The sequence below is a fragment of the Rhipicephalus sanguineus genome, chromosome 1 (genome assembly GCF_013339695.2).
Source record: "Rhipicephalus sanguineus isolate Rsan-2018 chromosome 1, BIME_Rsan_1.4, whole genome shotgun sequence".
NCBI classification, from domain to species: Eukaryota; Metazoa; Arthropoda; class Arachnida; order Ixodida; family Ixodidae; genus Rhipicephalus; species Rhipicephalus sanguineus.
The window spans coordinates 41,037,758-41,053,136 of NC_051176.1; positions in this window are offsets into that span (position 1 = coordinate 41,037,758).

Below are 15,379 nucleotides of genomic sequence, written 5' to 3' on the forward strand. Positions count from 1 at the left end.
AGAACCAGCATCACTTTCCTGCGGAAAAATGGACACCTCAGCCTACATGCAAGACTCCATCGCAGCTCCCCTTCTGCAAAGCTGCAGAGACAGATACCGTCACCATGATGTGCCATCAACATTTTCTGTATTTGCTGGATCTCCGAACAACGCGCCTCTGTTGATTATCTTTGAAGGTAAGTTCATCATTTTCACTGCCTTCGTACGTTCTACTCGCAAGTCATGAAAACTGAAAAAAAAAGTATTGTGAGTTGGATGTTGTATCAGTATGCAACTACGTAACTATTGTGGTTTACATTATTAAACCATCCTCTTCTCTCTTTTCTCTCTTTTTTCTCTCTTTTTTGTATTTCTTACAGGCAGGCCTTGCCCTGGTTATTCGGAAACAGGCGCTACGCCAACTAAATGATGGCATTCGTCCTTATTGGAGTTTTTGTAAAAATAAATATAGATGTTAACAGATCTGTCTTTTCCATTTTGACTTGAACACTTTACAGAACACCGAAGGTCCGCTGCAGCTTACACAATGAAGAAATCACAGCATCTGCATCACTGTGCATGTGCGTGTATGGTGCCGTTTTATTGCGGAGATGCTTAAAGGTTTAAATAATCAGTTACCAAATATTGTTGCCTGATCGTTTTTCTTCACGTATATATGTAAGCGCAACAGTGAATTCTTACATTCTTATAATTAGACTGCTGCGAGATATCATTACAGCTTGAATTGCTGTATATATTTGCTTTTATTACACGCTTCATAAATTGGCATGTCCTTATCAATATGTTTCTTTGCTGCACGTCATTTGTGACCCAAATCGCTGATTCGGCCCATGTTACCCATATCACCTGTAACACCCATATAATCAACCTACCTGTATCACCTATACGACCTATATCACCTATACAACCTATATCACCTATAAACCTGTACCACCTATAAACCTGTATCACCTATAAAGCCGTATCCCCTATACGACCTGTATCCAATAACATCATATGTATGGGTCCTGTATATATAGGAATTTTTCAGTAGGGAATCATGCGGTAATGCGTAACATGTCACGTGAATGAGATTGCATTACATGAACGATGATGATATGAATGGTGTGACATGAGAGACATGCGATAATATGTGCCCCAACTTGGTTGCATAAAACCAACGCTCCTTGGCCAACTGTGGTCGATAGTTGGACAATATCGCAATCAGGAGCGCTTTGCGGCGAGTGTGACGAAGACAAAAATGCAAGAACGGTCTCTTTGCTTTTCAGTAAAGACACACAAGGTTGGGATGCCACTTAGAGCAATTCAGAGAAATTTGGAGCGTTTGAAAATTGTGGATCCGCTAAGAATTTCTTACTGGGAATCTGTCATCATATCATTAATAGAACAACCATGTTTGTACCGCCATGCGCTAAGGGTAGACGTAGAAGATTTGTATTATTCAGAACCCCAACGTGAAGTGTTAAAGTGCATCAAGCATTGCATAACAGGTGACAACGACGAGTTGAGGCTTCAGAGCCAGTGCGGCATCTCTGTTGAGTCGTTTCTAGAGCTTGTGCAGGCGTACCTGAATTCAACCGTTGTGTCTTGGTAGGGAAATACTTCTTGTTCGAAAATCTGGCATCTGCATTGAGTAATGTGTGGCTCCTGTAATCAGCGATATCCTTCTCGGTTTTGTAGACAGGCAGTTGCATAAGCCCTTGGATGGGTTAGCGTCACGTGTTTTTCGATATGTTAATGATTTCTTGGTTCAACTGGATACTAACCTTTGCATGTTGTTAACGTGATGCTCTTCAAGGAACATGGAATGGGTCTAAATTTTACTTTGGAGCTGATCAAAAACGATGAGCTGCAGTTTCTTGACCTTAGACTAGCTTTCGTCAAGGATCATATATTTGTTGGCAATACCAAACAAGGTTCATCGAGCCAATCTTAAACTATAATTCAAGCCACTCAAAAATTGTAAAGAGAGGCATCGCGTCTACTGTGCTGGCCTCCGCTCTACACAAGCCATGCAAGCATCGTACGGCGCCTGCTTTTGCTCGTCTGGCAAATTCTGGTTTTCCCAGTCACGTGATTTGCTTCGTTTTGGAATAACTGATGACTAAAGTTGAGAATACGGGTGCGCGAATAGTGAAATTTAGAACCGAATCGAATACGAATCAAATAGTGATCATACCGAATTGAATACGAATACGAATCGAATAGTATTCGAATAGTTTTCGAATATTAAGGTAACCATTTCGAAGACAGGCCTAGCATTCAACAACCTTTTATTTCAAACAAATATTCACAAACTTTAACAAAAGGAGGTTACTGCTATATTTAACCGACAAAAGATACCACAGCCCCGCCACGGTGGTATAGTGGTTATGGCGCTCGACTGCTGACCCGAAGGTCGCGGGATCGAATCCCGGCCGCGGCGGCTGCATTTTCGGTGGAGGCGAAAATGTTTGAGGCCCGTGTGCTTAGATTTAGGTGCACGTTAAAGAACCCCAGGTGGTCGAAATTTCCGGAGCCCTCCACTACGGCGTCTCTCATAATCATATCGTGGTTTTGGGACGTTAAACCCCAGGTATATATAAAAGGTACCACAAATATGTAAACTGAGGTAAGCTCGTACACAGTAGCGACCTACCCGAGTCTTCGAGGCGTTTTTTACAGCAGGATGAAAACAGCAGTCACTTCAGTATTTTAGGTGGTACTTTGTCACCAGCTTTTAAATTACACTAACACCTAAAATTTTAATATTTCATGAATGAACATAATGAATCTCATGATAATGATAGTGAATTGAGGACACATTCGCTTCGGCAACACTGGAGTTTAAAGGAAAAAGTCCTTCATGTGGTGATCAGTAAAGCTTCTATAGTCCCGAAAAGACTGAACTGCATGCATCTTCGTTATTGACTAACTAAATTAGGAAAAATCATCCTTTGCTCTTCTAACGTGTTGTTCCTTTGGAATTTTCCCGTCGGTGCTGATTATTCGAAAAGTATTCGAAAAATATTCGGTAGTTCGAATATGCGCGATTCGATTCGAGTACCGAATCGAATAGAGCGCTATTCGACTCGTCATTCGAAGTTTTAGAATATTTGCACACCCCTATTTAGAACCGAAGTCGCTGTGATCCCGAGAAAATAGCAGAAAAAAAGGGCATGCAGTCATTCCATACCTACACCGAACTGCGCATGGTTTGAAAAACGTTGTTCACGGTATGGCGTAAACGGGTTCTTTTCAGCGCATAATAAAGTGGGCAAGGTGTACCCTTTGGTTGATTGAGCGTTCTGTCGGAAGCCAGGAAATGGCATCAAGTGTGCATCCAGTCATTTGTGCAAATATGTGCCTTGCACTACTGGCGTGGTTTACGCCTTTCTTTCATGCGGCAGCGAATACATAGGCCAGGCGGGACGTTGCCTAATCGTACGCCTGCGTGAGCATGAGTTGGCTGTTTCGTGCCCTGATGTCACGTCTCATTTCGCAGCCCATTGCAGATCATGTGGTTGCGTGCCCTATTTCAAAAAAACCATTATAAAATACACACATGCTGGGCAGCGCACGCGTGAAATAGCCGAAGTCTTTTTTATAAGATTCAGCGAACGCTGTATCTATCAACCATCAATCACTCTTCTAGATGAAGATTACGATTATCTGACAGAGATGGCATGATTTATGTTGTTTTGCAACACATGTGCCCAGTTTTGAAGACTCGTTGTTGGTTATATATGCTCACTCTTTTTCAAAATAAATTTATTTTTGAGTTCAGCGCTGAGTCCTTTTCTTCTTTCTGTCCGTATTCTAACACTGTTGCGCTGTTATTTTGCTTGGTATATCCTGCCGAGTGGTCCTTGCTAACGTTGGCTATTGTCGTGTAAGGGAAATGGTGGCTCACTGCATTATACTGCTGGCTAGTACGCTCCTAATTTTCTATATTTGTGCTTAAGGCTATGCTGTACTGGATAGCATGTGCTAATTACTAGTTATTGTCGGCTAATTCTGTAACTTCTGTGTGATGTTTGTTATATATATATATATATATATATATATATATATATATATATATATATATATATATATATATATATATATATATATATATATATATATATATATAAGCCCTGCTGCGCGTGTGCTACCTTAGCTGAGCGTAACTACTAGCCCCAGGATGGCGCCAAACGAACTCCGATGATGAAAAACGCGTTATCGTGCGCTTGATTGCGTTTGTACACGATAAAAGGGATGTCCATGCCCGAACGCAACCGCCTAAGTTACGGATGGCCGTAACCTACCCATAAGGCCTCACAGTATATATCCGCGTGCCAGGTGAGATCTGATCCCACAAACTACTCGTTGTACACGAAGACGTCGATGCGCCGCGTAAGACGTGGCTGAAATTAAACAGGCAGCTGCTTGTTGACTGCTTCGCAGAACATCGTTTGCCACAGGGCGTGGGATCTGGCGAGGGTTGTTTGAATGGTGCGAGCCCAGAGTAGCACTCTTGTTTCTCTTGCTAGCATAGCGTCTTGAGCTGTTACTTCTAGTTTTCTTAATATTCATAAAAGCTCTTTCTAAAAACAGAAATCGATAGTTCTGGTCCAAGATATATATTGTTATGATCGGCCTGCCTGGCTTGGCGCCGCTTTGACGCATGAGACGTTGCGGCTAAGACTACCCTGATTTCTTCCGGGTCAGCGGTTCCGGAGATGCCCCAAGAGCGGCGACAACACGAAGGTCGTTCGTCTAATATTCTCAGGTTGTCTGCACCCCTCGTAAAACCCTTTGGGCACGCCTGACCGACTGACAGATTAGGAAGAGTTGTTGGCCGTCGAGGCGGCTTGCTTTGTCGTCAAGGTGGCCTGGACAAAGGACCCAGCGTCTGAGAACCGTCTGCGGATGCATTTCCCACGTTCTCCGTGGCGCCTTGCTGCCGCTGTTTCCACCACGTGGCCTGCCTGGCGCCGCATACCCATCATTGCAACAGACTACGAAATTGACTTCCACGTAAGACTCAAACGTCTTCGTGCTGTGCCGTGTGTGCGCGGTGGGCAGTGTTTTTCCCTCGCCATGGGACGGACTGGACGTGCCTCTTTCTCCTTTTGTGGGTTAGGAAGGAGGCGGCGTTTCACCTTCCCCTTTTTGGGGGCGGAGGTGAAGATGGAAATTTTCATTGGACTGTCCTGGCCTCTATTGTTTTTCCTACAGGGAACCCTGGGAAGGCCAGGACATAAAATGCGAGCGCCGATGCGCTCCCGACGAGCTCTCACAAGTTCTCTCAAGCTCTCACGAGCTCCGAGAGCTTCCATGATGCTAACCCCATCATGTAGCAACACGCTACCTGTAAATAAACGTTACTGTTAACAGCTCCGGGCTCCTCTCCTCGACATCTCCCCGGGACTCTGGCTGGCTCCGGTCCTCTGGGCAGACCCCCGATTACATCAATATTATGCAGATATGAGATGAAAGGATCGGTTGTCTCAAAGGGACCGACAACTGCCCAGAACATGAAATGAGATTACTCCACTGATGGAAAGATTGTCCGCCGCATTGACTCAAACCAACCCTGTATTTTTCGGAAGAGATGGATTTATATCTTTACTTCTTAATTGAAAATCGCGAAAAATGACCTGTGGCGTTTCTGGCGGCAGAAACATGAACGATCCAATGAACTCGGCCACGTGACCGTTGATTGCTGTACGCGGTCGACGATTTTTTTGTTAGTATTGAAATCTTGTTTGTTTCTTTATATTAAAAAGTATTACTCCATAAAAATGTACATATAGGCCTGCTTTAGTAGTATGCGCTAAAGTGGCGCTAACTTCGCGTGACGTAATGATTCCATGCTCGTCAGCGCGTACTGACCAACTTTTCAGTGTGCTCATGCAACCGTGCACGCAGTTTCCAGGTCGCTAAGATTTTGGAGCAACATAGCTTTGCTTCCTACACTTCGTCTCAGAAATGACGCTCGCTGCTACTCGGCGCGGCCGCGCATATGCGTAGTGACGTTTTCGATGACTTGGCTTGGCTCGTGCATCGAGAGAGTAACGACGCCGGGACAAGCCACCCGTGACACAGGCGCAGGCAACCTTGGATGCATGCCCACAAAACGCGGTGCAGATACAGGGAAGGTGTATAATGCCACATCATCTCATTGTAACAGCTCCTTATCTTCAAAAATAGTTGAAAAGCTATAAATAAAGGTGATTAAGCATACTTACAGGGACTCCTGCGAAAGCCGAACAACAAATTGTGAGAAGGGCTGGCGGCATCGCTATCAATTCTCAGCGTTGCTGGAGGAAAGGTGCGTCTGTGTTTAGAGCTTATCGGGTAGAAAAGTACTGCTTTTAAAATAACTACGTGCTTTTCGGATTAACTACCGCAGCTACAAACACTGCGAAGGGTGAGCTTTCTGTCGCGCCGCAAAAAAAAAAATGGTAGAGAAAAATCAGTTGTCGGTCCCTTTAAGGGCAAGTTAACTGTCAGAATAATTGAAGAAAATAATTCAGTCCGTTCAGTAAAACATTATCAGCAGCCCGGATCCTTGCGGCACCTGGCGGTACAGATCTTTTTTCTACGTAGTCACGAAACACGCTTCGGAAAACTGGCGAGGAATCGATGTTTGTAGCACAAGTCACCAGTGGTATTTGACAGATAAGATGTCTTTACTTAACATAAGGACAAATTAACTGTCAAGATAAATAATGAAAATGAATACATTGAGTTCACTGAAAGATCCCAGCCCAGGAATAGAGCAGGACCCACGATCGCCGACGTGCGAGGGCCACTATCAGAGACCTAGCTAGTTTCAGAATTTTGGCCGCCTCCAGTTTTATAACCTCGACTACTTTGAGTATAAACTCTTTGGTAAGACTCTCCCGATCTGCTCCTACGAACCGCAAGTGGTTTAAGCGTGCCATCAGCGCAACTGAATTTTGTTACACGGCGGAATGCCGTGTGCTTTGTCTCCATCAGGGCCACAGCAGCCGGAAAGGCGTCCTCACCGCGACCACGCCTACGCCACTTCGTCGAAACGGGAGTGAAAGTTCAACTGCAGCGGCACCTAAGGGCAGGGCCACGTGTGCTTCCGCCGAGGACAGAAGCTCGGAGGAAGTCGCCACCACTTCCGAGGAACTCGACGCCACACCCTACAAGGTACCCACACTTGCGCAGATAGTCATTTTGTTGCATGATGGTGCGCAATGTGAGAGAGACAGCGTAAATGAAAATGGGTGAAAACCGCATGGGCTCGTGCGAAACAGCAGCTAACGAGACGCAGGTAGCAGGAAAAACAGTTGAACAGGTTGGTAAGGTGCAACTGAAAAAACTAGGCTCGGATTGATCTCGTGAGTGGTTTTTGGCTATTTGGATTTACTGGTGCGAGGCACCTCTCAAGATAATCGAAGCCTGCCACGGGAATGTGTGCGCAATGCATCAACCGAAGCCTTCTTTGGCAATATCGAAAAAGCAATTCCATCATTTTGTCAGCGTGTGTACCATTCCCATTCGACAATACAATGAGTTGCTCTCGTTCTTCTTTTGCTTATTTGATTACGTATGCCTTCGTTATTTCTTAAGAAAACGAGCAGGTAATGAAGCCAGTGTAGGAGACGTTAATTGTACTTTTTGTAGTAATTGTGACACAGATGTGTAGAAAGTAAAGTGGACGAAAAGACAACTTGCCGCCGGCAGACAGCGAACCCGCAACCTTCGGATTACGCGCCCGATGCTCTTACCAATAGAGCTACGGCGGCGGTCGTCCCCTCGTCGACATAACCGGGTCGTCCTTTTGTCCACAGTATGCGAAGGCTTATTGGTCAGCAGTCCGCTCCATAAAGGTTCATGTGCTACGTGACGCCATCTCTGACACTCGCCGTTATGAATACGAGCAGCGCTGACGAACACTCCAAGGTTTGCGAGTTGTCTTTTCGTCCACTTTACTTTCTTCTCATGAATTTCAAAATTACTACAATAAACTTAGAACAGTACAATTAACGGGCCCTATACCTTCATTAGCTTCCTTATGTGCTGGTTTTCATTGAGGTTTTGTCGAGCAAAGAAACGAGCCCTGAAAATTCCCTTCCTTCGTTCATTTGATATTTTTAAAATGTTATTGTTTTTGCGTGAAATATTCGTGCCTATTCCGTAAGAAAACAGACTCGGAAACGCGCACACACATTCGAGAACTTATCCGGTTCAGAGTCATCACGCCTTTTGTATGACTGCTGTGGTCTTATTTTTCCTTTGCACCTGAATTTCCTGCGGCTCTACAGCAAACTTCCTACTGACTAAATCGACCACACATCCCTTAGTGGCAAGCCATAGCTTTAGAAATATATCTAGTGGCAATTAACGACAACTTGCATGGTAATCCTATAATTACCCCAAATAATTACAAAAGAAGCGACTTCATGGAAAACATGGCATTGTTTTGCTTTTTATAAAAACGTCAATATTCATGAAGTAATACTTTTGCCATAGCGCTCTTTATGGTGCTATGTAAAATGATAAATTATTGATTTTAAGCATTAGCTTTCACAGTTTTTTGATTGCACTTACGAGATGAAAAATTTTTAAAAGAGGTAGTCGTTGGAACCAGCCTTTCCACAAGCGCTCTCGTCCAAACGTCGGCTCCAGCAACAACACCTATTCATGGATTTCTGATCGCTTCAAGCCCGCATGTTCTTCTGAACTTCTGTCATGCATTGGTTGCATTTAGAAATTTACAGTCTACTCTTCTTAAGTAACCAAGTATAGCATTTGAGTTTAATAGAATATATATTTATTGGTGATATGGGCATCGGTGTAGCATGACTGTACGTATACGGTAATACATACCAACTTCATTAAGCCCAGTGGGATATATACAAGAGCTCATTTAGAAAGGGCAGATATTTCTTTGCGAATTACGATTTGAAGCTTCGTGTCATCGTCGCTCTTTCTGCGAGTACCCGGTGCTTTCCCTGCTGGAAGCCGCTTTAAGGAAGAATTTGATGTGACGAGTCGTTCGTAGCTAGACGAAGAGATGCTGTTACCACCACGCTTATTTTAATGACTGAGGAAGTAGTCAGGAAAAGAGTTACTTAGTTTTTTATTCATCTTACATCCGCAATCAGTGCAACAGTGGATCACGGGGCCGACGTTTGCTGACAAGCTTTTTTTCGGCGAAAACGTTATTTGGCCATTTTTGCGACCGCGCTGCCATCGGAAAATCATCGCACAAAAACGGCACATCAATTAAATTATCTTGCAGGTTGTGCAAGTGGTTCTTTCGAAAGCAAACGCTAGCTTTTCCTACGTTCCGAAACCGAACGTTGACGGGAAAATGAAGCAATATTGCCTAAATGACAGCAGTCGCGAAGAACAGACTGGCGACGGTACGTGCACTGGGAGCTCCAGCGAGGCATCGTTCTGGCCGAGGCGAGTGAGTCGCATAGTCACACCGCTGACGCCATCCGAATGTGATGAAGAATGTGCAAGACACATCGCACTGAACAATATATACACCACTGATCCACGAAGCTCTGTAGATCATCATTTAGGAGCTCAGCAATATTTCGCCGCGATACCATGTTCAACGATAAGACTCGGTTCAGCGGCAAATAATGCTCTCGCGTTTCGATATGAGAAGTTTCTTAGGTGCCCTGTTGGTTTATGCACTAGCTAACAAAACATGGGCTTTAAATAGTTTCAAGCATACGTGTGCCAATAAAGGGACTTCAGCATCTCTATAAAGCATTCAATTTCTGTGCTAATAATGAAGAAGGCAGCCGGAGCTCTTATATTTCATTTCGAACATGTAAATTGCAGTTAGAACATTAGAAAGATATATGGCTTTTTTATTTGTAAAAGAGCCAAGTTCACTGCAACTGAGAATAACGCGCGTCTTTGCTACAGGCAACATGGTCGCGCCTGCTCCAACAATGTTTTGCCAGTGTTCTCATCTCGCCAAAATACCGTAAATGTATGTTGCGGCTGAAATTTTGCTCCTGAATAGCGACGATAGTGGGCTGTAGCCCATTATCGTCGGTATTCAGGAGAACAATCTCGATTTGGCTCTTATAGGTTGGAACATTTCATTTGGGACTGAATTAGCTCATATAAGAAGTCTAAATCGCAGCGAATAAACGATATTTGAATAATTTGCGACAACAATACCACTATACTTGTGGTTCCGTCGGTGCCGTCCTTCGTTTCATGGTCGTAATGGCGATGACAGGACTTGTAGAGCGAGTGGTCCTTTCAGAGGACAGGCACACCATTCTGGACAGTCGGTAGCGTTTTCTTGTCGGGCCGTTTCAGATCCCTTCTTCAAGGAATAGGGCGTATCTCAATATCTTTATTGCAGTTGTGTTCTATTTCAATTATACCGTCTTGGAGCGTAAAAAGAACATGATATTACAGCGTAAAACTACGAAAAGAAGCACTAAGAGGCAAAAAGAAGTAGGAAAGTCGGCCTCTTATTCTTTATACTCGAAGTTTGCCCTACAACATCATGCCCTTCTGTATGTACCAAATCCACGGAGAAAGAAGTATTTGAGGAGGAGAATCTCTCGGCCGCGGCAGCGCGCGAGGGCGGCGCGATAGCGTCACGGCGGAATGCGGTTATGCCGAAGCCCAACAGATGACGCTTTCGGCCTGTTGCCATTAAAGTCACTGGAACGGGAAAAGTACCGCGACCGTCCTGCCCGCCGCCATATTTGGTCCAGCGCGGCAGCAGCTGCGGCGGCACGGTGTTGATTTCACGCGGAGTGACGCATTTTTTACGCATTGCGTGCGCTTTCCCAGCCCCGAATGAAGCATACCGTTATTCTCTAACTGATTTGGAAAGAAATAGCGGCAGTTTTCACTTGCCTACACGCGCACGCACGCGTACTAACGCGATAAATAAATGCGAAGTGCGCGGCATTTACGCGCTCGGCTGTCGGTATTATTTATTAAATGCGAAGCGTTTCTTAGCGAACTTCTGCGACTTCGAAAGTATCCATCCCCCCGTCCGTCCGTCCGTCCGTCCGTCCATCCATCCATCCATCCATCCATCTAGCCGCCCACGACTTTGTGCTCTCCTGGTCGTTTCGTTAATGGGATGTACACCAAATCTGGTATGGCATAACATGACTGTATGAAGAATATAAATTACAGGTGATGACAGGAAAATGACATGCATGCCATTCACGGCATCATTTACATGCCACGCTCATGGTGCGCTCGCGGCCGCTTCGCTAGCTTGATACACACCAAAATTGGTATGGCGTGACAAGAGGGTATGACGAACACAAGTTACTGTTTATAACGCGCAAATCATGACAGGCGTCCCATGTAAAACATGATTTACATGGCATGGTCTCGGGGCGCTCGCGGTCGTTTAACGAAAGCATATATACCAAAATTAATATCACTAGATATTTCTCTATGACGAACTTGAGTGACAGGTGGTATCATGCCTTACATGACATGCGTGCCATTATTTTCATGTTACCACCTGGTATTTATGATCATCATACAGTCACGTCACACAATACCAATCTTGGTGTATATCAAGCCAGCGAAGCGGCCGCGAAAGCATCATGGGCATGACATGTAAATCATGCCTTCATGACATGCGTGCCATTATTTTCATGTTATTTATGTTCGTCATACATTCACGTACATCACGCAATACCGATTTTGGTGGATATGATGCCAGCAAACCGGCCGCGAGGGCACCATAAGCATGGAATTCAAATCATGCCTTACATGACATGCGTGCCATTATTTTCATGTTGCCACCTGTTATTTATGTTCGTCATACATTCACCTACATCACGCAATACCGATTTTGGTGCATATGAAGCCAGCGAACCGGCCACGAGTGCACCATGAGCTTGGCATGTAAATCATGTCTTACATGACATGCGTGTCATTATTTTCATGTTACCACCTGGTATTTATGTTCGTCATATAGTCACGTCACGCAATACCGATTTTGGTCCATATCAAGACAGCGAACCGGCCGCGAGTGCACCATACGCATAGAATGTAAATCATGCTTTACATGACATGCGTGCCATTATTTTCATGTTACCACCTGGTATTTATGTTCGTCATACATTCACGTACATCACGCAATACCGATTTTGGTCCATATGAAGTCAGCGAATAGGCCGCGATTGCGCCATGAACATAGCATGTAAATCGTGCCTTACATGACATGCGTGCCATTATTTTCACGTTACCACCTGTTATTTATGTTCTTCATACTGTCACGTCACCAGGGGCGTAGCCAGAAATTTTTTTCGGGGGGGGTTCAACCATACTTTATGTATGTTCGTGCGTGCGTTTGTATGTGTGCGTGTATATATACGCAAGCAAAACTGAAAAATTTCGGGGGGGGGGTTTGAACCCCCCAACCCCCCCCCCCTTGGCTACGCCCCTGCACGTCACGCAATACCAATCTGTAGCAGTCAGTTTTCTTGGCGCGCTGATCGTTATATGTGAGCCCAAAGGCGTCAGTTTTACGCCAAACATAATTAAAAGCTGCCCGGCAATGTTATTGTGCATGAACCACCTGCGACAACCACGCGAAACAAGCTGCACTAGTGCAGGGTAGGCGCAAACATTCGCCGAAACAACATATGCGAATTCTCAATGAAATGCTTGCCTCACAAAGGTGGGTATCAGTCACGGGAACAAATTTTTCCCGCCGTGTTCTGTGCAGCCACAAAGCCCGTCGCTTGGCATCCTTTTTCCCGCTGGGAATAGCAAAGAGGGCTTTGCCCGTTTCCCGCCGGTTGCTGCACCCAAAAGCGCAGCACCCAGGCATTCTTGGAGGCCTCGGCAGGCTTGCGACGAAGTGTAAAAACGATACGGGATGTTGTAATGTTCCTGCACTAATTTCTGAGGCGATAAAAACAATCGACTTCCAAAGCGCCGTTCGTCGCCAGCCGGGAGACTGCGGGAGACACTAGCGAGGCGAGCGAGCTGGACCACTTGTGTGGCGAAGCCGCCGAAAAGGCGCGGCGGCGAAGAGAAAAAAGAACGCGGTACTTTTCCCGTTACAGTGACTTTAGTTGCCATTAAAGTCACTGGAACGGGAAAAGTACCGCGTTCCTTTTCTCTTCGCCGCCGCGCCCTTTCGGCGGCTTCGCCCCATAAAGGGTCCAGCTCGCTCGCCTTGCTAATGTCTCCCGGCCGCAAACGCACGGCGCTTCGGAGGGCGATTGTTTTTATAGGCTCAGGAAAGCGTGCAGGAACATTACGACATCCCGTATCCTTTTGAGACTTCATCGGAAGCCTATCGAGGCATCGAAGAATGCCCGGCTGCTGCGCTTTTGGGTGCAGCAACCAGCGGGAAAAGGGCAAGGCCCTCTTTGCCATTCCCAGCGGGAAAAAGGCTGCCAAGCGACGGGCTTTGTGGCTGCACAGAATAAGGCGGGAAAAATTTGTTCCCACGACTGATACCCGCCTTTGTGAGGTAAGCGCTTCATTGAGAATTGGCGAATGTTGTTTCGGGGAATGTTTGCGCCTACCCTGAACTAAAGCAGCTTATTTCGCGTGGTTGTCGCAGGAGGTTCATGCACAGTAACATTGCAGGGCGGCTCTTTATTATGTTTGGCGTAAAATTGACGCCTTTGGGCTCACATATAATGATCAGCGCGCCATGAAAACTGACTGCTACAGATTGGTACTGCCTGACGTGACTGTATGACGAACACAAATAACATGTGGTAGCATGAAAATAATGGCTGATGCTCTCGCGGCCGGTTCGCTTGCTTGATATGCACCAGAATCAGTATTGCGTGACGTGACTGTATGACGAACATAAATACCCTGCGTGAACATGAAAGGAATGGTACGCATGTCATGTAAGGCATGATTTAAATGCCATGCTCATGATGCTCTCGCGGCCGGTTCGCTTGTTTGATATGCACCAAAATCGGTACTGCGTGACGTGACTGTAATGACGAACATAAATACCGTGCGGTAACATGAAAATATTGGTACGCATGTCATGTAAGATCTAGTTCACTATACATTGCATGTTTGACATGCATGCATGTTGAATCACAACGCGAATGAAACGTACGTATATTCTGGTATATACAACGCATGACCTGTAATTTATGTTCGTCACGCACCCATGTAATGCCATACCAAATTGCTATACATCCAGTTAATAAAACGACCGGAAGCGCGCCAAGACAGTGTAATGGAAATCGTACCGTAAATGTCATGCATGTTATTATTTTCTTGCTGCCACCTGTCATTCATGATCGTGATACAGTCAGGGCGCGCAATACCAATTTTGGTATATATCAAGCTAACAAATGGCCGCGAGCATACCAAGAGCGTGCCATCCAAGTCACGTCATACATGACACACAAGTCATGATTTTCACGTTACCACTTGTCATTCGTGTTCGTCGTACAGTCACCTCACGCTATACCAATTTGGGTGCATTTCAAGCTAGGGAACCGCCCGCCATCGCAGCATGAGCGTGGCAAGTAAGTCATGCCGTAGATGACATGGAAGTCATGATTTTCATGTTACCACTTATCACTAACGTTCGTCATACAGAAATAGCTCGTCATAAAAATTTTGGTATATATGCATTTCATTAAACGACCGCGAGTGCCCCGAGACATGTCATGTAAATCATGTTTTACATGGCATGTCTGTCATGATTTGCACGTTATAACCAGTCACTTATGTTCGTCATACACGCCTGTCACGCCATACCAATTTTGTTGTGTATCAAGCTATCGAAGCGGCCGCGAGTGCACCATGAGCGTGGCATGTAACTCATGCCGTACATGGCATGCATGTCATTATTTTCATGTTATCACCTGTAATTTATATTCGTCATACAGTCATGTAATGTCATACCAAATTTGGTGTACATCCCATTAACGAAGCGGCCAGGACAGCACAAAGTCGGGAGCGGATAGATAGATAGATAGATAGATAGATAGATAGATAGATAGATAGATAGATAGATAGATAGATAGATAGATAGATAGATAGATAGATAGATAGATAGTCGCAGAAATTCGCTAAAAATGCTTCGCATTCAAAAATGCAGACAGGCCGAGCGCGTAAATGCCGCGCAGTTCGCATTTCTTTATCGCGTTAGCACGCGTGCGTGCGCATGTAGCCAAGTGAAAACTGCCGCAGTTTCTTTCCTAATCAGTCAGAGAACAACGGTATGCTTCATTCGGGGCTGCAAAAGCGCACGCAATGCGTAAAACATGCGTTACTCCGCGTGAAATCAACACCGCACCGCCGCTGGTTCGGCCGCGCTGGACCAAATATGGCGGCGCGCAGGACGGTCGCGGTACTTTTCCCGTTCCAGTGATTTTAGTTGCCATCTTTTACATGCTCTTCTATGGACGCGACGCATAAAAAT